Genomic DNA, 26,498 nt, shown 5'->3' with positions numbered 1-26,498 from the left:
ACACATAGGCCAACTCCAAAAGGCTGGAGTTTTGGAGTCATTCGACTTAAGGTCGGATGACACTTGCGAATCTTGCTTACTTGGAAAGATGACCAAGTCACCCTTCACTAGTACTTGTGAAAGGGGTGAAGGTTTGTTGGATCTCATACACACCGATGTGTGTGGGCCCTTCAAACCGCCGCAAGGGATGCTAACCGCTTCTATGTGACTTTTACTGATGATTATAGTAGATATGGCTATGTCTACTTAATCAAACATAAGTCAGAAACCTTTGAAAGATTCAAAGAGTTTAAACAAGAAGTGGAGAATCAGTTGGGCAGGAAGATAAAGATGCTCCGATCCGATCGGGGTGGTGAGTATCTTAGTATCGATTTCCTAGACTATCTTAAGGAATGTGGGATTGTTTTACAATTGACGCCACCTAGGACACCACAACTTAATGGTGTGGATGAGAGGCGCAATCGAACCTTGTTGGACATGGTTCGTTCCATGATGAGTCGAGCTTCGTTACCTATCTCATTTTGGGGATATGCCTTAGAGACTGTCGCCCATATCCTTAATCAAGTCCCAACTAAGAAGGTTGCCAAAACACCTCACGATATGTGGACAGGGAAGGTTCCCTCGTTAGCACACATAAAGGTTTGGGGTTGCGAGGCTTTCGTGAGGCGTGAGACTCACGACAAGCTCAAACCTCATAGTGAGCGATGTATTTTCATCGGTTACCCACAGAAATCCTTTGGTTATCTCTTCTACAGAAAGAGTGACAATGTTTTCTTCATTGCGAGGAGAGGAGTCTTTCGCGAGAGAGAGCTCTTAGGCCAAGGAGACAGTGGGAGGCAAATTGACCTTGAAGAGTTTGAAGAGTCAAGAGGTGAAGGAACCTCAAACACTAGTAATCAACCTGAGGAGGAAACTCATATTGATCCAATTGACGAGTCCGTACCTCTGAGGCGTTCCAGTAGAGTTAGAAATACACCTGAGTTTTATGGTTTCCATATTACTACTGAAGGTGATACATTTATCAGTGATAGCACACTGGTAAATTTGGATGAACCTAACAACTACAAGGAAGCCATGACAGGCCCCAAGTATGCTAAATGGAAAGAGGCAATAGACAGCGAGATTCAGTCCATGTATGACAATCAAGTTTAGAACTTGGTTGACAATGTACCGGGTCGTAAGACAGTCCGGTGCAAATGGATCTTCAAGAAGAAGACCGACATGGATGGGAAAGTACACACATATAAGGCACGACTTGTTGCGAAGGGCTTTACTTAAACTCCGGGAGTTGACTATGATGAGACCTTCTCACCAGTGGCAAAAATTAAGTATATTAGGGTTATGCTAGCCATAGCTGCATTTCATGATTATGAAATATGGCAAATGGATGTCAAAACCGATTTCCTTAATGGAAAGTTTGCTGAGGATGTTTACATGAGTCAGCCAGAGGGTTTTGTCAATGCAAAGTACCCTAATAGAGTGTGTAAGCTTGAGAAATCCATTTATGGATTGAAACAAGCATCTCGCAGATGGAATCTTTGTTTCGATGATAAAGTCAAAGAGTTTGGCTTTTCGAGAAGCGAGGATGAGTCCTGTTTATATGTCAAGGCTAGTGGGAGTACAGTTAGCTTTTTGGTGTTGTATGTGGATGACATACTACTCATAGGAAATGACATCCCAACCTTACAGGAAGTTAAGTCCTGGCTTGGGAAGTGTTTCGCTATGAAGGACCTTGGAGAAGCTGCTTACATCCTAGGGATAAGGATATTGAGAGACATGAGTAAGAGACTAATTGGACTTAGTCAAAGTACCTACTTGGAAAAGGTGTTGAAAATATTCAGCATGATGGATTCCAAGAAAGGCGACTTACCGATCCAGAGCACTGACAATCTAAGTAAAACTCAGAGTCCGAGTACAGAGGTTGAGATAGCTGAGATGAGTCGAATACCATATGCTTCCGCCGTTGGTTCGATCATGTATTCTATGACTTGTACTCGCCCTGATGTGGCCTTTGCTTTGAGCATGGTCAGTAGATATCAAGGGAATCCTGGTAAGGCTTACTGGACTGCGGTAAAGAACATTCTCAAGTACCTGCGGAGGACTAAGGACTGGGTCCTTACTCTCGGTGGGAGTGATGACTTGAGAGTGGTGGGGTATAGTGACGCCAGCTTTCAAACCGACAGAGATAATTTCCGCTCTCAGTCGGGCTGGGTATTTACCCTGAATGGAGGAGCAATAACTTGTAAAAGTTCCAAGCAGGAGACAGTAGCTAATTCAACGTGCGAATCAGAGTACATAGCAGCAAGCGAGGCGGCGAAGTAGGCAATATGGATTAAGAACTTCATCGGAGACCTTGGAGTTGTACAAACTATAAAGGAGCCTATGGAGATTTTCTGTGACAGCAAGAGTGCGGTTGCCTTAGCCAAGGAACCAAGGGATCATGGCAGATCCAGACACATTGACAGAAAATATCACTTCATAAGACATCAGATAGAAGAAGGACTCCTCGTAGCAAAGAGGGTATCGTCAGAGGAGAACCCAACAGATCCCATCACGAAGGGACTGAGTAGGGTTAAGCACTTACAGCATGCAAGGCGCATCGGGCTGAAGGACGATATTAGTTTTAATGATTAGATAGTTTTTGAAACTTGTAATAGTTGAAATGTAATTGACATTTGATGATTAAATAAAATGTGTTTTTATTTATAAGTAATGTTACTATCTTGTGTCAATTATTTACTATTGTTTCACTTTGCATGTTTTGACTTCCAGAATAATTATATTATTCAAACTGTCCACAGTCGATCATACTTTGGAAGTAGGTATTGAGGCAAGACTGTCATGAATTTGGCTTGTAGATTGTCTGAAGTGTATTAGACATGGCAAAGTTTGCTATAACATTCATGAGTACTCACAAGGTCTGAGTATTGGATTAAACTCACGCTCACTTGTATCACTTCATGGAGTTTATCTCGAGTGATCGTGATACGATAATATCATATAAGTCTTCAAACCAAGATATATGAGTTGTTGACTATGAGTTGTGTAACGCCCGTAGATCTGGGCTAGTCAATTTAGAGACAACGAGCATCAAAAATGACTTTTTGATAGAAGATTATTTAGAATGAATAATATTAACTAAGTTGTAGTGGTCGTGACAAGGTTTCCGAATATATAAAGAATGCTGAAATCCGAGTTATAACGAAGACGTTATGATCTGTCGAAGTTTCGCGACAGATTCGACACGACACAACGCGACGTAAATAGTGAATTTACGTTCGAGCGATATTTGGCCTTAGCGATCTAAATGAAAGTCGTAGAATACGTTAAACTGAGAGCGTGTATAAAAAGAACGTCTAAATCTGACTTCGTATGAGGAAGTTATGATTTTTCGAAGTTTCAGCATTAACAGTATGCAGCCTGAAGTTCGAATATGGGATCGAATGATATTTAGCCAAAACTTTCTAAATGAGAATCGAAGTTCTCATCGATAGTAGTGCAACGACGGAAAGACAGACGAAAACGGACGTCAGACGAAGGAGTTATGAATTTCTAACGGAGTTTTCCTGTCCCGGCCTACTAAAAATAATATACTATTAATATAATAAAAAATAAAGTCAAAATTATCCTACAAAGTCTAAATGAAAGTTGTAGATCTTGTTTTTACCTACGCGTTGATATAAAGAACGTCGAAAACGGAGTTCGTATGCGAAAGTTATGAATTTCTGAAGTTCGGGGCGCGAAACCCCAAGACTGTCAGAGACCACGACGTGAAATCAGTGGTCACGACGTGGCATATCTTCTGATGCCTCCTGGAGTCTGCCAAACCCAACTTGCGATGACGCATGCACTGACGATCAAGCCCACGACGTGAAAGTACTGTTCACGACATGGAAAATGAGAAATCAGCCCTATAAATAGATTCAAGGGGCAGCCGAGTTTGGTTGCTGAATCTCTTCTCTTCTACTCCTGATACCCTCTCTAAGCCCTATTTTAACCCCCCCTCCCCCCGAAGCCCTGGTATCATCCCGAGACACGAAGCAAGTCCCGAAGTCCGAAGATCCCGAGAAGAAAAGAGTTTCCGAGCCGAAGCTCTGCCCGCGAGAACCCTAAGTTTGAAGATATTCTAGTTTCACCGAAGAATACTACTCTTAGAGCCGTAGTGCTGTCCGAGCATCGTCTAAACAAGTGAGTATATAGTCCCTTTCACAAACACAATTTTAATACAAGTATTGTTTGAATGTATTAAGTATATGTTTTGTGTGAGTGTGTAGTTACTTTCTTCTAACACATATATATGAAGTGTTTGCCATGAAATACATGCTATGTGTTATATATTGTTTGTCTATTTGAGATGGGCGTGGAATTGATGTTTTATACAGGTGTTAAATGATTTAAACTGTGTAAGTATTTATATCTACGAAAATGTTGGGTAGAACATGGGTAGATGGGATAGTTGGTGACTATGGAGTTAGCGCCTATTGTATAAACCTTGGTGACTATGGAGTTAGCGTCTATTGTATAAACCTTGGTGACTATGGAGTTAGCGCCTATTGAGTAAACCCTGGCGACGATGTGACTTCGTGCCTATACCTCAGGTCAATCCTTAAGAATGAAGGATAGATGATTCTTAGGGTAGATCCTTAAGATAAGTGGAGATAATGGGGATGGGTAATTGGGTTGATTGTTTGATGATTAAATATAATAAATATATTATTGTGGGTTGAAAACCCTATATGCTCACCAGGCTCCCAAGCCTGACCCACTCAGTTTTCTTTGTATCACAGGTATCGATGCGAAGACCCATTTCACTGAGAGATTATAAGATATGTAAATCACTAGTGTAAATGAATGTATGATATGTTTATGCTTATGTGTCTGTATCGGAACATGACATCCCGAGGTTTTATTATTAAATAAAAATACATTCTCTTTGAGAAATGTTTTGATAAGTTATTATCATATCTTGTTTTGGGAACAAATTCCGCAACCGTTTTCTTTAAACGATTACTCTGATTTATAAAACAAAGCATAAACAAATCGGTCTTTTCTGGCCGTGAAATTGGGGATGTCACAGTTGGTATCAGAGCATTAGTTTAAGCGAATTAGGAATTTGTAGGATTTCTAGACTTAAACTTAGAATGCTAAGCGATGATTGTGAGATGAGTGTCTACCATATTTTAGACACAAGCACTAGTATATTTTAGGAAAGATGCATAAAATGCTTTTATGTGCTAAATGCTATATGTTTGCCATATATGATGTAATTTGTTCGGATCTATGGTCTGTTGCCGACCGAATCTGGAAACCTTATGTGCTTAGGATTCTAAGCGTACGACTACGGTATTAGAACTAGCATGTAAACGTTTCGGAGTGATAAGGAGATTTATACGTCTATCGTAAATAAAGCTTTCTTATCTTAAATTCTCGCCCGGTACACCGAACGTCTGCTTGGGTGTACAAAACGTTATGGTGAAGACTCGTAGAGAATTGAGTAAATTGATGAAATGAAAGGCTTATGATAGTGAATGACACCTATCGGAAGATATTGAAAGAGTGATATCTTGCCTTTAGAATATGTCTGATAAAATAACGGAACGATTAGGGGAGTATGGTACGTCTGAGGTACACCTTCGATTGGCAGGATGATGGAACGATTGGTGTAATTCTTGAAGTTGTCCCATCGAATGGAATTTCCATCACCAACCGAGTTGAAGTAGAATTGATGATTGAAGATACGCATGGAAGAAGTCCTAGTAGAGTCTAGGAAAATTTTATGATTAATTGGACATATTCGTATGTGTTAAATTGTTTTGTGATTTTAGGACTTGGGGACTGTGAGACAATACTTGGGACAAGTATGAGTAGGTGTGAATAGTAGTAGAGATCTATACTACTGGAAACACAGGACTCACGCGTGGATCAGGGAAAGTCACAAGGTTACCAAGAAGCTAGTAATTGGTCCCGTTTTATTTAAGTATGTCGTTACCATCGTTTCGGTAATGACTAATGAGATGATTGTTATTCCGACCCTAGTGGTCATATCAAATTGAGTCCGACTACGATGATTTTGTTACGTGGTTCATCGAACCAAGTTCGATGTAACATCTGACTTAAGTCAGAAGATTGAAATCAATGCGATCGATGGCATCACGCTCTTTGTTAAGGAAGCTTGTATCTAGAAATCCTACATGCAAAAATGTGATTATTTCACACTAGAATATGAAGGAAGGTATATTCCATTCTGGAACTTGACTCTAAGAGACTTGAGTCTAAACGTTGCATCATACGATGAGAGGTCATTAGAACATGACCCATCGGTCTGTTACAATAGAGAAGGGAAAGTACTTATCCTAAGAAGAAGAAGGAGTCCTCAATAAGGATTTATTTTGTAACTTGAAGGTTATAAATGAAAGTCCAACATAGTACGAAGAACAGGTGCAAGATCTAACATCATGGTTATTACTTAGGATGGAAAGATAACGTATGGAATCATTATACCAGCCCTATTTCCGTTGATGATTCCGGGACGTAATCATCCTAAGGGGGAGATAATTGTAACGCCCGTAGATCTGGGCTAGTCAATTTAGAGACAACGAGCATCAAAAATGACTTTTTGATAGAATATTATTTAGAATGAATAATATTAACTAAGTTGTAGTGGTCGTGACAAGGTTTCCGAATATATAAAGAATGCCGAAATCCGAGTTATAACGAAGAAGTTATGATCTGTCGAAGTTTCGCGACAGATTCGGCACGACACAGCGCGACGTAAATAGTGAATTTACGTTAGAGCGATATTTGGCCTTAGCGATCTATATGAAAGTCATAGAATACGTTAAACCGAGAGCGTGCATAAAAAGAACGTCTAAATCTGACTTCGTATGAGGAAGTTATGATTTTCGAAGTTTCAGCATTAGCAGTATGCAGCCCGAAGTTCGAATATGGGATCGAACGATATTTAGCCAAAACTTTCTAAATGAGAATCGAAGATCTCATCGATAGTAGTGCAACGACGGAAAGACAGACGAAAACGGACGTTAGACGAAGGAGTTATGAATTTCTAACGGAGTTTTCCTGTCCCGGCCTACTAAAAATAATATATTAAAAAATAAAGTCAAAATTAGCCTACAAAGTCAAAATTAAAGTTGTAGATCTTGTTTTTACCTACGCGTCGATATAAAGAACGTCGAAAACGGAGTTCGTATGTGAAAGTTATGAATTTCTGAAGTTCGGGGCGCGAAACCCCAAGACTGTCAGAGACCACGACGTGAAATCAGTGGTCACGACGTGGCATGTCTTCTGACGCCTCCTGGAGTCTGCCAAACCCAACTTGCGATGACGCATGCAGTGACGATCAAGCCCACGACGTGAAAGTACTGTTCACGACGTGGAAAATGAGAAATCAGCCCTATAAATAGATTCAAGGGGCAGCCGAGTTTGGTTGCTCAATCTCTTCTCTTCCACTCCCGATACCCTCTCTAAGCCCTATTTTAACCACCCCCCCCCCACCGAAGCCCCGGTATCATCCCGAGACACGAAGCAAGTCCCGAAGCCCGAAGATCCCGAGAAGAAAAGAGTTTCCGAGCCGAAGCTCTGCCCGCGAGAAGCCCGGTGTTTGAAGATATTCTAGTTTCACCGAAGAATACTACTCTTAGAGCCGTAGTGCTGTCCGAGCATCGTCTAAACAAGTGAGTATATAGTCCCTTTCACAATCACGATTTTAATACAAGTATTGTTTGAATGTATTAAGTATATGTTTTGTGTGAGTGTGTAGTTACTTTCTTCTAACACATATATATGAAGTGTTTGCCATGAAATACATGCTATGTGTTATATATTGTTTGTCTATTTGAGATGGGCGTGGAATTGATGTTTTATACAGGTGTTAAATGATTTAAACTGTGTAAGTATTTATATTTACGAAAATGTTGGGTAGAACATGGGTAGATGGGATAGTTGGTGACTATGGAGTTAGCGCCTATTGTATAAACCTTGGTGACTATGGAGTTAGCGCCTATTGTATAAACCTTGGTGACTATGGAGTTAGCGCCTATTGTATAAACCTTGGTGACTATGTATAAACCTTGGTGACTATGGAGTTAGCGCCTATTGTATAAACCTTGGTGACTATGGAGTTAGCGCCTATTGAGTAAACCCTGGCGACGATGTGACTTCATGCCTATACCTCAGGTCAATCCTTAAGAATGAAGGATAGATGATTCTTAGGGTATATCCTTAAGATAAGTGGAGATAATGGGGATGGGTAATTGGGTTGATTGTTTGATGATTAAATATAATAAATATATTATTATGGGTTGAAAACCTTATATGCTCACCAGGCTCCCAAGCCTGACCCACTCAGTTTTCTTTGTATCACAGGTATCGATGCGAAGACCCATTTCACTGAGAGATTATAAGATATGTAAATCACTAGTGTAAATGAATGTATGATATGTTTATGCTTATGTGTCTGTATCGGAACATGACATCCCGAGGTTTTATTATTAAATAAAAATACATTCTCTTTGAGAAATGTTTTGATAAGTTATTATCATATCTTGTTTTGGGAACAAATTCCGCAACCGTTTTCTTTAAAAGATTACTCTGATTTATAAAACAAAGCATAAACAAATCGGTCTTTTTTGGCCATGAAATTGGGGATGTCACAAGTTGGTTGTACATTGATAGTGCAAAAACGCATTAGTAACTTGATGTTATAAAACACACTGTTGTGTATGATTTAACAAGTAGTTAGTACAAGCATATACTGTCAAAGTTTATGTGTTCCTTTTAGTTCTTGGAGGATTAAAAGCGATATCTTGGGCCCCTCGATGATTTTGTTTTGACTTATGTGCCGAGCCCGGTCAGAACTCAATTGATGTGTTCAATTAAGTTCTATGTCAAACAAATCGGAAATCGGGAAACAAAGTGCTAGACAATAAGTGCGACGTTGTTCCATGTATTTGTCCGACTGATATCTTGAGAACAGAGGATTATATGATCACTTATCTAAAATGACGCATCACAGTTCGACAGAGGCTTTTAAGAGCTACGATTTCTAGTCGGTGTTTTAGGACATACTTGCAACTATAGTTATTAGACTTATCCAAGTGGGAGACTGTTGGATAAGGTGTCTAAGTCCATAACTATAACTGGTATGTACTTGACCCGAGAGTAGCATGGTCCATTTGGGTTGCATGGCACCAGAAAAATCTGAAGGATGGACTTTTGAGAAGAGACTATTTATGATTTATTAATATATTATAAGTTCTAATATATTAATATTATTTAATTAGTATTGATCAAGAATTAATTTGGAATTAATTTTGTGATCAAAAGAGACTAGTTAAATATATGGGGATTGATTGTGTAAATTAATGATTCTTATAATGTGGCCCAATGATCCATAGTTCTTTAAGTTGGTCTAAGCCAATGTCGTAACCCATGGATAGTCCATAGAGGTTTAAACCCATGGAGCACAAGGAATATGGAAGGTCATGCACATTAGGGTTTACATGGTGTAACCCTAGTTTTGCCACACTATATAAAAAGCCCCTTTGTTAGTGAAATCGGACACTAGTGATCTTTGGAAGAGTCATAGCCGATTTTGTTTGCAAGCCATTCTCTCTCAAGTCCTCCATTGTTGGTGGTGTTGTGTGAAGCATTTGAGGCATCACATTAGGGGTGCTAGGTTCTTAAAGGTCCAAGGAATCAAGCTACAAGAAAAGGTATGTCATCTAACTAGTTTTGTTATACAAGTACCCATGTTTTGTATGTTAGTTAGGATAATGCTTTGGAAAATCAAATTGCATGTATAATTAGAGAAAACATAGATCCAAAGCATTTAGGGTTGTATGTGCACCTTAAGGTTGTTAGGATGCTCAAAACCCATCACAAATATGTTGGGTTGTTGAAACGCTTTAAGAAGTTAAGAGCTCAGAAAACCGAAGAGCCTTCTACCATAGCTATGCCAATACCAAATACTTTTGAAGCAGATCACGATAGCGAATAGACAGAAGATGAAGTTTTTGGAAATGATGATCTAACATTCCATGTTTCACCACGCAAAGATGATATTATTGAATCGAATATTGAGGAGACAAGCAATCCTGATGTCTCTATACATCCATCTAATGTCGATACAAACATCGATTTTAGTGAACCAATTTCTACTTCTCTTCCTGATATATAACTAGTGTCACTTCTCTGAGTACAATATGGAGGAGGGGAGGTCTTCGAACATCACTAAGAACTTATCTAAGAAGGAATCAAATGTTACTATGGGCGAGGAGAATTCGACATCTTCTCTCGACACTTTAACTATTCCACCACCACCACCACCTTCGTCTCCACCACCAATTTTAACTATCATACCAACAACAATTCTAGTTGTTTCACCTACATTCATAGGTATCATCAATGAGCCTATTGCTTCTTTGTTCTCTTCTCGATCGACAGATCAAGAATCGCCGAATAACAAAGAAGATGAACCGGTTGAATTTTCTAAGCTTGAATTTGATTCTAAAGAAGATGAGTTGATGGCAATACAATCATGTCAAGAAAGCTGTATAAAATTCTAAACTCCAAGCTCAACACTATTATATAGTGTTTGAGTAATAATGCTGGGAAGTCTTATGTGAGTGATGAAGAGGTTGATTTTTTATTGAAGTCTCAAGAGTCAAGGACGAAGACTTTGATAAAAGATGTTGTTACGAGTTTAGAAGAACGTCTTTCTAATCTATCTAGTTCTTATAAACATGAAGTCAAGGAATTATAGAATGTTGCTCGTGAAAGGCATGAATTGTTTGAACATATGGTAACTTCATCAAAGGATTCCATTATTTCCAAAGTTTTGGAACTGATGGATTTGTTTTCAAAGGAAGTGAAAAAACTTGATAAGTTCTGTGTGGTTATTAGGGACAATGTTGATGCTATTATGGGAGCCACTCGAACTTTGATTGAAGATGTTCGAGCCTTTAATAAGGCATATATTGGAGAGCTGAAGCTCAAGAAGGAATCTGATAGCAATCTTTTTACAAATATTGAGAATTCTCTTACGATTTTTCATGATTCTTTATTGAAGTTTGATTTTCTGTCAACAACTTCAATTTATCAAGAACAAATCTTGTATTTGGTTTCTTATGTGGAATCATGTTTTAAATCTTAATTGGCACAAATCATGGATCTTGTTCTTCGATTACCTACCAATGCTCCACACCCATCTATAAATGTGTCACAAGGAGGAGATAAGGGGGTGTTTCATCAAAAGATAGTGGAGAATATAAAGGAAAAGTAGTTTGGAAGGTGTTTCATGTTCAAATCCCAATTTCACTACGAATGAAATCCATTATGACAACTTCGACAACAACTACTACACCAAATTTCGAAGTTGATATGTCAAAGCTACATTCAAAGAAAGGTCTAAACATAAACGAAGGAGGCTCTGGTTCTTCAATAGCCAAACCTGTTACGACTTTAAATCCAATAGAGAAGGGAAAAGGTATTCATTTAGAACCTACAACAGAAAAGAAGAAACAGCTTCAAGAGCTTGAGTTTGAAAGAATAAAACAGTTGAACAACTGATGGGTTTTGAGCATATCTACATTCCTATGTGATAATGCAACCCTAATTTCTTTAGATCTAATTTTTTCTGTATTGAACATACAAATTGAATACCAAAGCAATAACCCTATAGACTAGCATACAATTTAAAATTCATATATAAAAATAGGGTTTGATCATTACCTCACTTGTTATGTAGCAATAACAAGAACCACCTTGACTATTGAAAGCTTAGTGCCCCGAGTTTTGCACCTCTAATGGAGTGACAAACACTCAACACAACAAGGATGACAATGAGAGACACGAAATCGGCCAGTTTTCTATCTGGAATGCATAGCCCGAAATCCTTAGGTTAAGGGGTTTTATATAGTTGTGGCTGCTAGGGTTTTCAAGTGGAAACCCTAATTTCCTTGCTTAGGCCTTAAGCATTCAATGGACCTCCTCAATTAGAAGCCTTGGACGAATTCTATAGGGCCTCCTTTAGATTTCGTCCAGTCCTCCCAAAGGAGTCCATCAGCCCAACTTTGCAACTATCAACGATTTGCAAAACCAGTCCCTCCATTATTAATCAGTTCCTTTAATCCCAAAATTAATACTAGATTAATTTTTGAGTAATTACTAATTAATAATATGAATTCCAAATAATATATTAATCTTATAATATATTAATAAAATCATTCTAAGTACCAATTTATTATTCATATAATAAATCCTACTCTCTCTCTCCACTAGTCATCCTGTCAAGTTGCATGAGTGAAGGCAACCCAAAAGGACCATGATCATAATCATACCAAGTACATACCAATTATAGTTATGGGCTTAGACACCTAATCCAACAGTCTCCCACTTGGATAAGTCTAATAACTATTATTGCAAGTATGAATTCAGAATCTGATCAGCAATCGTAGCTTTCAAAAACCACTGTCGAACTCTGATCTTATCAGTAACGCGTCCTTTAGATAATAATATTCCTCCATTCCACAATATATCATATGGACATGAGACATGAATTAAAATCATTCTCTCTGTCTATGGTTTGTTTCCCGACTTCCGATTTATGACGACTGACTCAGACTACAATTGAACACATCAACTTAGTCTAGGCTTGGCCAAGCGCTCAGGGTGTCATCACTAAATCATCAAGGGGCCACAAATATCGCTTTCATCCCATTTAGGGTAAAAGGAACGGATAAACTTCGACTCATATCTTGTACTATTCACTCATAAAATCACACACAACAATACGTTTTATAACATCAAGTTACTGATGTGTACACGTATTATCAATGCATGACCGACTTGTAAACAACAACTATATGTCTACATTTCAAGAATATAAGATATTATCGTCTCACAACAACTATATGTCTACTTGTGATAAAATCCATGAAGTGATTCAAATGAGCGTGGGTTTAATCCAATACTCAAATTCTTATTTCAGGAGTACTCACGTACACTGCAGCAAGCATTTGCTATGTCTAAGCACTTAGACAATCTACAGTCGGATTCATGACAGTCTTACCTCATTACTTACTTCCAAAGTATGATCGGCTGTGGATGTTCGAATAATCTTATTATTCGGGAAGTAAAACATACGAAGTGAAACACAAGAATAATCTAATCCAATATGGTCTCAAAACTTTTGAATATAAATAAAACACTTATTATTTAATCACCATATTAATTAGACCTTATTCATTGTTTACTGTTTCGACTAATCAACTCAATACTTGAATTAAAACAATAGTCATCCCATGCTCCAAGCATGCACACTATGTTTATCTATGGTCTGTAACACCCGTTTTTCTAGGCTAGGCATTAATGATGATGTAATAGTCTAGGCCAACCTTTGTAATTTGTTTTGAAATAATAGGATGTATTATTTGAGTATTATGTGCTTATTGCTTAATTATTATAATTTAATGAATTAAGAATAAAAATAAGCGTCGAAAATAAATTTTTAAATAAACCCGATATCCATGAAGAAAGTGGTAGTGGTTGAAATAAGGATTCCGGAGATATAAAGAATACCGAAATCCGAGTTATAACGAAGAAGTTATGAACTGTCGAAGTTTCGCGATAGAACCGACACGACGCTGTGTGATGTAAAAAGTGAATTTATGATAAAGTTCTTTTTAGGCTTAGCAATATAAACGAAAGTCGTAGTGTTCGTTACACCGAAAACGTGCATAAAAAGAATGCCCAAATCTGACTTCGTATGAGGAAGTTATGATTTTTCTAAGTTTCAGCATAACAGTATGCAACCCGAAACTCGAATTTTAGATCGAGTGATTTTTAGCCGAAACAACCTAAACAAGAATCGAAGATCTAGTTGATAGTAGTTCAACGGTTAAAAGACAGACGAAAACAGACGTCGGACGAAGAAGTTATAAATTTTTAACAGACTTTTCCTGTCTCGGCCTGTTAAAAATATAATATTAAAAATGAAATCAAAATTAGCCGACGGAGTCTAAACGAAAGTTGTAGAGTATAATCTCACCCAAGCGTAGATATAAAGAACGTAAAAAAGGGAGCTCGTACGCGAAAGTTACGAAATTTTGAAGTTTGGAAATTCAGAGTACGCCCAGCGTACTCGTGTTCACGGTCCGAGATTGGCCACGTCGCCTATTCCTCGCAATCGACACGTATCACGCAGTTTCAACACGTCTGATGCCACGCATCAGGGTACGCCCAGCATACTAAGCTGTACGCCCAGCGTAATGGCTAAATAGAAAGCAAGACCTCCGGGTTTTTGTTTACAAAATCTATTCTCTCTCACTCTCTACTTCTTCTCTAGCTACTTTTAACTCCCCGAGGTCCCAGTATCATCCTCGACACCCAAAGCAAGTCCCGACGCTCCAAAGATCCTGAGAAAAAGAGTTTTCGAGCTGAAACTCTGTCCACGTGAAGCCCGGTTTTTGAGAAAACATCCCGGTTTCATCGAAGAATATTATTTTAAGAGACGAAGTGCTGTCCAATCATCTTCTTATCAAGTGAGTGTATAGTCACATGGGTAGATGAAATAGTTGATGTGTGTAAAAAAGATGAGAGGCCTCGATGTTGTTGTTGTTGTTGTAGTCATCTAGCGGAGTATAGATGACGACCACGAACCTTTCTAGACAATCCAGTGGAACGCTAGCAGGTTCGCAACCTGTAGGTGTTGGTGAACTATATGTTCATTGGCGTACTTCATCCCCCTTATGGATGCCTTATTTGACATAAATTGCTGAGGAATCCCTAAAGCAGTGTTGTCACCTCGATGAAAATCCTTAGACTAGGTCCCTTATGATAGGTGATTAGGGACGTAAAGTGAGGATAACGGGAATGGGTAATTAGGGTTATTGTTGGTTGATGAAATTAATAAATTTATTTTGGTTGATGAGTTTAATAAATTTATTATTATTTGTGGGTTGAAAACCCTATATGCTCACAATTTCCTAAGCCTGACCCTCTCAGCTTTTTATATTACAGGCAGTGGACCCAGAGCATAGGTGGATGATGATGAGGGATTTTTGGATTATAGGCCAGTAGATGTAAATATCTGTTGTAAGGCTTATAATGTACTGTTTTGCTTTTGGTCTGTATCGGAACATGACATACCAAGGTTTTGATATATAATGAAAATGAGGGATTTTTGGATTATAGGCCAGTAGATGTAAATATCTGTTGTAAGGCTTATAATGTACTGTTTTTCTTTTGGTCTGTATCGGAACATGACATACCAAGGTTTTGATATATAATGAAAATATATGTTTCTTTAAGAAACGTTTTGATAAATTTTTATCATGTTTTGTTTTGGGGACAAATTCCGCAACATCTTTTAAAAAAAAGATTACTCTGATTTTATTTTAAAAGCATAAACTAAATCGGTCTTTTCTGGCCGAGAAATTTGGGGATGTCACAATTGGTATCAGAGCATTAGTTTAAGCGAACTAGGAATTTGTAGGATTTCTAGACTTAAACTTAGAATGCTAAGTGATGATCGTGAGATGAGTGTCTACCATATTTTAGACACGAGCACTAGTATATTTTACTAAATATGCCTAAAATACTTTTATGTGCTAAATGTTATATGTTTGTCATATATGCCATTATTTGTTCGGATCTATGGTCTGTTGCCGACCGGATCTGGAAACCTTATGTGTTTAGGATTCTAAGCGTATGACTATCACATTAGAACTAGCATGTAAACGTTTCGAAGTGATAAGCAGAATTTAAAAAAATCTATCGTGAATAAAGATCTAAATTCGCCTTATTTGGTATATAGATTATAATGACAAGAACCCGAAGTGGAGCTGGAAATGCAAACAGAAACCAGCAACCTCAACCCCAAGTGATGGAACATGTGCCTATAGCAGGAGCTGCACCAGAACCCATCACCATGGCTGGAGTACAAGCCATGATTCGGACTATGATGGTCGGACAAAGGGAAGAAATGAGGAAACTATTGATGAACAACAGGAATGAACCTTCAATGCATGTTGAACAACTTGAATTGAACGACAGACAGTCAGAAGAAGGGGACGATAGTAGGACTGTCGGTCAAGCGGAACCCCCAGTGGCAGAAATGAATGACCCGGAAGGGAAAATCAACAGAGATGGGCGAATGTATAAAAATTTCTTGGGTGCCAAACTGCCAAGTCTTTCTGGAAGTCCCAAACCTGTTGAGATTATGGACCGGATCTCCGAAATGGAGATGGTATTTGAAAGCTGCAACTATAGCGACAAGCAGAAAACTGTTTTTGCAGTCAGACAGTTGAAGACCGGAGTTTTAAGTTGGTGGAAGCTATTGGCAGACACGATGCCACATGGAGAAGCCCTGAAAATGTCTTGGGAAATGTTCTTGGAGCAGTTAAAGATGCAGTACTGCTCAGAGATAGATCTGATGGAGCTAAACAATGAATTTCAGAACTTAAAGAAAGGGAAAATGAGCATTGACGATTATGTTATAGCGTTCACCTAAAATATGAAGTTATTTCCATACTTAGTGCCAACTGAACTCTCAAAAATTAAGAGGTTCGCAAACGGACTGCCAACCGACTTTGGCCCAACGGTCAAGATGGCAGCTTCTCTGAAGACAGCAGTCCGAGCAGCTAAAAATGTGGAAACCCAGTTAAAGGAAAGGGGTCAAGAGAGGGCAGAGGTTGGTGAGAAAAGAAAGTTTGAAGGAACTTCAGGTTCCAACAAGAGGAACAAATTCTCGAAGTCTGGTTCAAGGAAATTCGGAGAAGGAGCCGAAGTGAAGTGGTGTGACAAGTGTAAGAAGAAACATGTTGGGAAATGTAGTGAGGAAGTCACTTGATACAAATGTGGAAAACATGGGCATTATGCCAATGAATGCACCTTCAATAAGAAAGTTTGTTATGGGTGCAACGAAGAAGGGCACATTTTGAAGGATTGCCCGAAGAAGAAGGATGCAGCAAAGCCCAATCTCCCACCAAAGCAAAAAGCAAGAGCTTTCCAGATGACACTGGAAGCTGCAAAGGATGCAGTGGATGTCGCATCAGGTACCTTTCTTTTAAATGGATTGCCTGCCAGTTTATTGTTTGATTCCGGAGCGAATTACTCCTTTATATCACATAAATTTGGTGAAAGACTAGCATTGCCTATAGAAAAACTTGATGATGCCCTTATTGTAGAAGTTGCTAGTGGCAAGTTTATACCTGTTAGCGATATATTAGGAATATCGTCATCGATCTGAACGGAAACGAATTCCAAGAAAAGTTGTTACCCATCGAGTTAAATGGTTTCGACATCGTTATGGGGATGGATTGACTTTGCGCCAATGATGCCGAGATTCTGTGCAAGAAAAAGATAGTAAGGGTAAACCCGCCTGGAAAAGAGTCGTTTATGGTATACGGAGATCGATGCTAGCCAGAAAATGTTTATCTAAAGGATGCACCTCATACTTGGCATTCGTGATCGATGCTAAGAAAGAGAAAAAATATGTGCAAAGTATACCAGTGGTGTGTTAATATCCAGAAGTTTCTCCCGAAAATCTTCCCGGATTGCCCCCTGATAGACAAGTGGAGTTTAGAATAGACTTGTTACTAGGAACAACACCGATAGCAAAAGCCCCATATCGATTAGCACCAACATAGATGAAGGAGCTTATGACGCAACTTCAGGAGTTGTTGGATAACGTTTCATTAGACCTAGTTCATCACCTTGGGGAGCTCCGGTGTTATTCGTGAAAAAGAAAGATGGGAGAATGAGAATGTGTATAGACTACAGAGAGCTGAACAAGGCAACAATAAAGAACAAGTACCCGTTGCCAAGGATTAATGACATGTTCGATCAGTTGCAGGGTTCGAGCTATTTCTTGAAGATCGATCTTAGGTCAGGATATCATCAGCTAAAGGTAAGAGAGCAGGATATTATGAAGACTGCTTTTAGAACAAGATATGGACACTATGAGTTTTTGGTTATGTCGTTTGGACTAACCAATGCTCCAGCAACATTCATGGATTTGATGAATAGAGTTTGTAAACCATTTCTCGATAAATCCGTGATAGTGTTCATAGATGATATTTTGATTTATTCAAAAAGCAAGCAGGAGCATGAATAGCATCTGCGTGAAGTGCTAGAAGTTCTGAAAAAGGAGAAGCTGTATGCAAAGTTCTCCAAATGTGAATTTTGGATTTAAGAAGTCCAATTTTTGGGTCATGTGGTTAACCAAGAATGGATAATGGTTGACCTAGCGAAGATTGAAGTTGTGATGAAGTGGGAACAACCGAAAAGTCCTACGGAGATTCGAAGCTTTCTAAGATTCGCTGGATATTATCGAAGATTTATCCAAGGCTTTTCTTTGATAGCTGCTCCATTGACAGCTTTGATCCACAAGGGAGCTACTTATGCTTGGAGTGAGAAGCATAAGGAAGCATTCGAGAAGCTAAAGAATAAATTATGTGAAGCACCGATTCTTTCTCTACCCGATGGAGTTGAAGACTTCGCAGTGTATATCGATGCGTCGGGAGTTGGGTTGGGATGTGTTCTAACTCAAAGAGAAAAGGTGATAGCATATACATCTCGACAATTGAAAGAGCATGAAAAGAACTACCCCACTCATGATTTGGAGTTGACAGCGGTAGTATTCGCCGTAAGGATATGGAGGCATTATCTTTATGGCACAAAGTGCAAACTTTTCACTAATCATAAGAGTCTTCAGTATCTCTTTAATCAGAAGGAATTGAACATGAGGCAACGACATTGGCTAAAGTTACTCAAGAACTATGACTGTGAGATACTTTACCACCCTGGTAAAGCAAATGTTGTCGCTGATGCTCTCAGTCGGAAGGTAAACCTTGAAAAGAAAAGGCCAAGAGCGTTGAGAATTGAAGTTGTCTGGACAATTGTGGAAAGTATAAAGAAAGCTCAAGAGGAAGATTCGGAGAAAAATGACCGAAAGGAGGAACTTTTGGGCAAAACGTTAGTGTTCGATACAAACAACCAAGGGTTGAAGGAATTCCAAGACAAGATTTGGGTACCTAAGACGGGAAGATTAAGAGATCTTCTGATGGAAGAAGCTCACAAGACCATGTACTCGATTCATCCCGGCAACACAAAGATGTATAGGGATCTGAAACCCTACTACTGGTGGCCGACGATGAAGCTCGATGTTGCAAAGTATGTGGCCGAATGTGTGACATGCGGGAGGGTTAAGGCACAACATCAGAAACCGTATGGGAATTTAGAACCTTTACCTGTACCCATGGGTAAATGGGAAGACATCACTATGGATTTCGTGACTAAACTGCCCAGAATGAAAAGCGGTCACGACATGATTTGGGTGGTCATTGATCGATTTACTAAAAGTTCACATTTCATAGCAGCCAATGAGAAGTGGTCTATGAAAAAGCTTGCAAAGGTTTACGTGAAAGAGATAGTGAAAGCACATGGTGTTCCCCTGACGATTATATCAGATCGCGATAGTCGTTTCACGTCGAGGTTTTAGAGAAGTCTACAAGAGGAATTGAGTACGAAATTGTGTCTAAGTACATCTTACCATCCGCAAACCGATGGTCAAAGCGAACGAACGATTCAAACGTTGGAGGATATGCTAAGAGCATATACCCTGGAATTCAAGGTAACTGGGATAAACATTTACCTCTGGTAGAATTTTCCTATAATAATAGTTTTCACTCGAGCATCAAGATGGCACCTTATCAAGCTTTGTATGGAGAAAAGTGTCGAACGTCGTCGTGTTGGCTGGAAGCTGGGGAAAAGCAGTTTATGGGACCTGAAATAGTCCATCAGACTGCTGAAAAGTTGAAAGTGATTAGGGAAATGATGTTAGCAGCTCAAGATCGTCAAAAGTGCTATGCTAACAAGAAAAGACAACCGATAATATTCGAAGTTGGAGATTCGGTTTTACTTAAAGTCTCGTCGTGGAATGGAGTTATAAGATTTGGTAAAAGGGGAAAGTTGAGTCCAAGGTTTATTGGACCATTTAAAGTTCTTCAGAGGATTGGGAACCACGCTTACAAGCTAGAACTACCAGAATAACTAGATGGTATTCATAACACTTTCCACGTGTGTTATTTGAGGAAGTTCACGGGAGATGTTCCCGATATAATTCCAATTTCTGAATTAAGGTTGGATGAAAGCAAGAGGTTAACTGAAGAACCGGAGGCAATCGTTGACCGTAAGACTAAGAAGTTACGATGCAAGATGGTCGATTTAGTGCTTGTGCGATGGAAACATACAAATGGGCCAAATCTCACCTGGGAAACGGAAAGTGACATGATGAGTCGCTATCCGCAATTGTTTGCTGATGTGTGATTCCGAGGACAGAATCATCCTAAGGGGGAGAGAATTGTAACGCCTGTGTTTCTAGGCTAGGAATTGATGATGATGTAATAGTCTAGGCCAACCTTTGTAATTTGTTTTGAAATAATAAGATGTTTTATTTGAGTATTATGTGCTTATTGCTTAATTATTATAATTTAATGAATTAAGAATAAAAATAAGCGTCGAAAATAAATTTTTAAATAAACCCGATATCCATGAAGAAAGTGGTAGTGGTTGAAATAAGGATTCCGGAGATATAAAAAATACCGAAATCCGAGTTATAACGAAGAAGTTATGAACTGTCGAAGTTTCGCGACAGAACCGGCACGACGCTATGTGACGTAAAAAGTGAATTTACGATAAAGTGTTTTTTAGCCTTAGCAATCTAAACGAAAGTTGTAGTGTTCGTTAAACCGAGAACGTGCATAAAAAGAATGCCCAAATCTGACTTCGTATGAGGAAGTTATGATTTTTCTAAGTTTCAGCATAACAATATACAACCCGAAACTCGAATTTTAGATCGAGTGATTTTTAGCCGAAACAACCTAAACGAGAATCGAAGATCTTGTTGATAGTAGTTCAACGGTAAAAAGACAGACGAAAACGGACGTCGGACGAAGAAGTTATGAATTTTAAACGGACTTTTCCTGTCCCGGCCTGTTAAAAATATAATATTAAAAATGAATCAAAATTAGCCGATGGAGTCTAAACGAAAGTTGTAGAGTATAATCTCACCTACGCGTGGATATAAAGAACGTCGAAAATGGAGCTCGTACGCGAAAGTTACAAATTTTTGAAGTTTGGAAATTCGGAGTACGCCTAGCGTACAAGAGTACGCCCAGCGTACTCTAGTTCACGGTCCGAGATTGGCCACGTCGCCTATTCCTCGCAATCGTCACGTATCACGCAGGTTTGACACGTCTGATGCGACGTATCAGGGTACGCCCAGCGTAATGGCTAATAGAGCAGTACGCCCAACGTACTTGAAGATTGCGCCCAACGTCATTCGGGTTTCAGCTACTATAAATAGAAAGCAAGACCTCCGGGTTTTTGTTTACAAAATCTATTCTCTCTCACTCTATACTTCTTCTCTAGCTACTTTTAACCCCCCGAGGTCCCGTAATCATCCTCGACACCCGAAGCAAGTCCCGACGCTCCGAAGATCCCGAGAAAAAAAGTTTTCGAGCCGAAACTCTGTCCGCGTGAAGCCCGGTTTTTGAGAAAACATCCCGGTTTCGTCGAAGAATATTATTTTAAGAGACGAAGTGTTGTCCAATCGTCGTCTTATCAAGTGAGTGTATAGTCACTTTCATCTTACACATAAATATGAAGTATTTTCTATAAAATACGTGCTATGTGTAATTATATTGTTTGTTTATTTGAGATGGGTGTTGAATAAATGTTTTATACAAGTTTTAAACTGTATATGTATTTTTATCTACAAATATGTTGGGTAAAACATGGGTAGATGAAATAGTTGATGTGTGTTAAAAAGATGAGAGGCCTCAATGTTGTTGTTGTTGTTGTTGTTGTAGTCATCTAGCGGAGTATAGATGATTTCCACGGACCTTTCTAGGCAGTCCAGTGGAACGCTAGCAGGTTCGCAACCTGTAGGTGTTGGTGAACTATATGTTCATTGGCGTACTTCATCCCCCTCATGGTTGCCTTATTTGACATAAATTGTTGAGGAATCCCTAAAGCAGTGTTGTCACCCCGATGAAAATCCTTAGACTAGGTCCCTTATGATAGGTGTTTAGGGACATAAAGTGAGGATAACGGGAATGGGTAATCAGGGTTATTGTTGGTTGATGAAATTAATAAATTTATTTTGGTTGATGAATTTAATAAATTTATTATTATTTGTGGGTTGAAAACCCTATATGCTCACCAGGCTCCAAAGCCTAACCAACTCAACTTTTTATATTACAGGTAGTGGACCCAGAGCATAGTTGGATGATGATGAGGGATTTTTGGATTATAGGCCAGTAGATGTAAATATCTATTGTAAGGCTTATAATGTACTGTTTATGCTTTTGGTCTGTATCGGAACATGACATACCGAGGTTTTGATATATAATGAAAATAAATGTTTCTTTAAGAAACGTTTTGTTAAATTTTTATCATGTTTTGTTTTGGGGAAAAAGTCCGCAACATCTTTTAAAAAAAAGATTACTCTGATTTTATTTTAAAAGCATAAACTAAATCGGTCTTTTCTGGCCGAGAAATTTGGGGATGTCACATGGTCCTTCCTTTGTGAAATAAATCAATTGAACACATTTCCAATGATGCTCATTCCACAATTCCCTAATCCTTATAAGTGTAAGAATACAAAATTCTTTCCACTAATAGAATGTGTTAGAGTATAACCTATCATGCAATGATCCTTTGGTAATGTCGAGGCTCCAAAGTCACAAAGACTTAGCCAACGATATTACAAAGCGTTCCATTGGAGATTGTTACAAGACAATTCCTTGGAAATGAAGTCTCACATTCAAGGTACATTTCTTGAACATCCTTCTTGCATAAAAGTTTCTAACTTACACATAGATTCTTAACATCCAACTCCCATTAAGGAAATATTTCCATAATTGCCATATGACTATCCATTCTTAATAAAATCCTATCTATTCAGAATTATATCAACATGGTCCATCCATTATTATACTTCCAACTGTCTACAAGCAACCAATCTTTGGTAAACCTTAGATTTTCCTTTGACAGTTGTTCAACAACTTTAGCCATATTAGGTTCTATTCCCTTTTCCCTCTTAATGCTCTAAGTATTTGGAAAAGTCAGAACAGGCAAATATTATAGCATATGCAATCGATCCTATACCCAAAGCATATGAGATACGATTCATAATGTCTTACATAAAGACATGATACTTAACCAGTCTCTTGCTAAAATATTCCCATATATAGAATTTCCTATGTTGAAACATTTCAACATGATATTAATATATGACCATGACTAAGTTTGATTAAAATTTCAATCTAAACTTTTAGATTCGAAATGAAAAATAAATATTCTCTACCTTAAATCTTTCTATAGAGAAACAACTTTCAAATTCTGCAATTTTGCAAATTTAGAACTGTGTATCCTATAAATAGCATTGCTAACTCGCAACACTTGACATAATAATTATGCTCCCACTAGCATAATAATTACATTCTTACTAGCAAACAATTATGATCTTACTAGCTTTGACATGTACCCAGAAATTAGTTGGATTTCTAGAAATCAATACTTATTGACTTTCTTACCAAAGCTCATATTTATGATACATGGTGCTTTGATAAGTCTTTTCCTAGACTTCTCAAGCTCATACACCTTTCAATAGATAGCTTATGTGTGTGTCTAAACCTTTTCATAACTTATAGCGATAAGTCCCAAATGTTCAAACTATTTGTCATTTCTCACAATTCGAACTATGAAAAGGGATGTCGTAATCATACTCAAATTTGAGAATGCAATTATCACAACTGCTAACTCTAATCCTATAAAATCTACAATTGAAAGCATTTCCTCGCAATCATTTTCATGAAGTAGAGAGAAACCTCTTGCCACTTAAATTTTATGGTGTATGTGTTCCTTATATCCATGTGAACTTGTCATTTCGAACCACTATCACAAGACAAGGTTTATGACAAATTCAAACTCATATGGGCTTAATCTGCTTCCAGTGCTTCCAGGTCATTAGAGTAGCTCACCTATACAGATCAATGTACTTTCATCAATCAGGTGTTATGCCTTATGCAATCAAATGAGAACTCATAGAACTCACACGCATAGTGAACTTAATTGGAATAGGCATAGAAATAAGAATATGTCAACACGAGATGTTATCAACCTCAGGTCGTGTGCTAGTGATAACTAAAAGGTTTATTCTTGATTAGTTCTTGAAACTATTCAAGACCATTAAGACTCCCACTAACCTCTTGACATATAAGATTCTCTATCAAGGAACATTCCCTGACAAACAAATATTCAAGAGTTAGTGCGGGTTCTTATCAAGAAAAACTTCATATAATTGGTCTTAGTTGGTCTTTGTTTTAGTCAAAATATCACAACTACCAATTTCAAACGTGCAAGAGTAAGAAACATTTCTACTCCACATTTAATGAGGCATTATAAACCTACTTATAACATGTCACTCAAGGTACAACTTGAAGTTATAGAGTATGACTCTAAAACTTGTTTGGGAACGAAGTATGACTCATCTTCTTGATTTAACCATTTCAACAATACCAGATTCCTCTTCTTAGCCATATAAAGTCACTAAGGTGTCCTTAGAGGATCAATTGTGACATGGTTCCATAATCATTAGGATGATCATAAAACATGATACCAAAGTACTCTCCTTTCCTTTCAGATTGGAGAAACTTTTATCTTTCTGCCTAATTGATTCTTCTTATTCGTTCTACTATACTTTGAAACTTTTCAAGGTATTAGAATTACACTTGATCTTGTAAGTATAACCATATTTACTAAACAAATAGTAAATCATGACGAATAGACTTTATCATCCTTTGTGGCGGATCTGACTAGCCCACATCAATGTGTACAAGATCCTTTAATCTTTCACTTGACCCACGTACACATGTGAACAAGGAATTAGTCTTAATTTCCCAAAGATCAAGATTCTCATACATCACACAATTCTAATCCCATGATTCCAAGTTTCTGTCCAATTGAAACTTGGGTGATGAGAATCCTTCCTCACTTGGCAAATTATGACACTACCACAATCGATACAACTAAGAATCAAATCCATTCTCAATATTGCTAACAATAGAAATATAACTACCAATTTTCATAAACGACATTGCAAGGAAACAACAAGATAAAACAAACAATTCATTTTATTAATAACGTGCAGAAAACTTGTCCTTACAACGCAAATACATATGAAAACTATGTTTCTAAATATTCCTAAGAAATCTATCATAACTCCTAATCAGCAGCTCAAAAATCTGATCATCGAACCACGTGACCGAAATCCATCTCTTCACGATCAGACTCAACTTACTCTTCTTTTAAGCTTCCTTCTTTCTCTTTGATTCTGCAAAACATCAAAATGTAACTTGACATCATGTATAAAGAAGCTATAAATAGGAACTTAATAGAGTTAGATAGTGGATGTACCTGAAGTAGAGTCATACAATTTGACTTTACCATCTCGTAGATCTCTCAGGTAGTCAGGGCAGCTTCGCTTCCAATGTCCCTTCAAATGGCAGTAAAAACAGATAGACTCTTTAGGAGTGACACGTGGACCCATCTCAGAATTTTCCTTTCTTTTGCGATCAATCTTTTTAACCTTGGCCAATTTCTCTCCCTTGGGAGAAGAAATCATTTCTAGACTATCAACGTTGTCTTTGCCTATGTCCATGGAAATTTGGGAAATAGACCTTCCAATCAATTTTGTTTTACCAGTGCACCAAATCATTGCTGATTCAGCAACAATTAGCAAATATGTCAGATCAATAAGGGCCACGTCATGGTCTGTCACATAGTAGTCCTTAACGAACTGACTATACGACTCGGGAAGTGATTGAAGAACCAAGTCAACATCCAGCTTCCTCGGGAAAACGACACCCAACATCCATATTTTATCAATGTGCGACTTCATCTTCAAGACGTGTGCACACACGGACCTTCCACCTTGGTGTTTTCTTGCCAATAGGGCTTGAGTGACCTTGAACTTTTCAAGTCGACGAAAACGTGGGTCTGGGAGAATCACTGGAGGAGGTGGAGGAAGAGAAGTATGATTTCTGGTTCCACCAATGCACAAAGAAGGGATTGATCTTTCACCTTGATCGACACGTGGAAGATCATCTTCAGAAGGAAAGCCTTTTCCAAAGGATTGAGGAAGACCATAGTTGTCAGAACTAGACATCTACAAAAGGGAGAAATACAAGTTAGTTTTAATCCTTGATATATCACCCAAATGAAATATCAAGGCTAGGACCCAACACAATAATTCACAATTCGGAAGAGGGATGTCATAATCCAATTGTAAATTATTTGAAGGTAGGTAAATGACGATTTACCAATTCCACCACGAAAACGAAATATTAAACGAATTAGGTTATAAATGAAATTCCTAGATCTTTTGAGATTCATTGAACTTTTCAATGGCATGT

The sequence above is a fragment of the Lactuca virosa genome, chromosome 5 (genome assembly GCF_052849685.1).
Source record: "Lactuca virosa cultivar CGN04683 chromosome 5, Lactuca_virosa_CGN04683_v6, whole genome shotgun sequence".
Classification (NCBI taxonomy): Eukaryota; Viridiplantae; Streptophyta; class Magnoliopsida; order Asterales; family Asteraceae; genus Lactuca; species Lactuca virosa.
The sequence above is the reverse complement of the archived record's forward strand: the minus strand, read 5'-3'. Positions refer to the sequence as shown.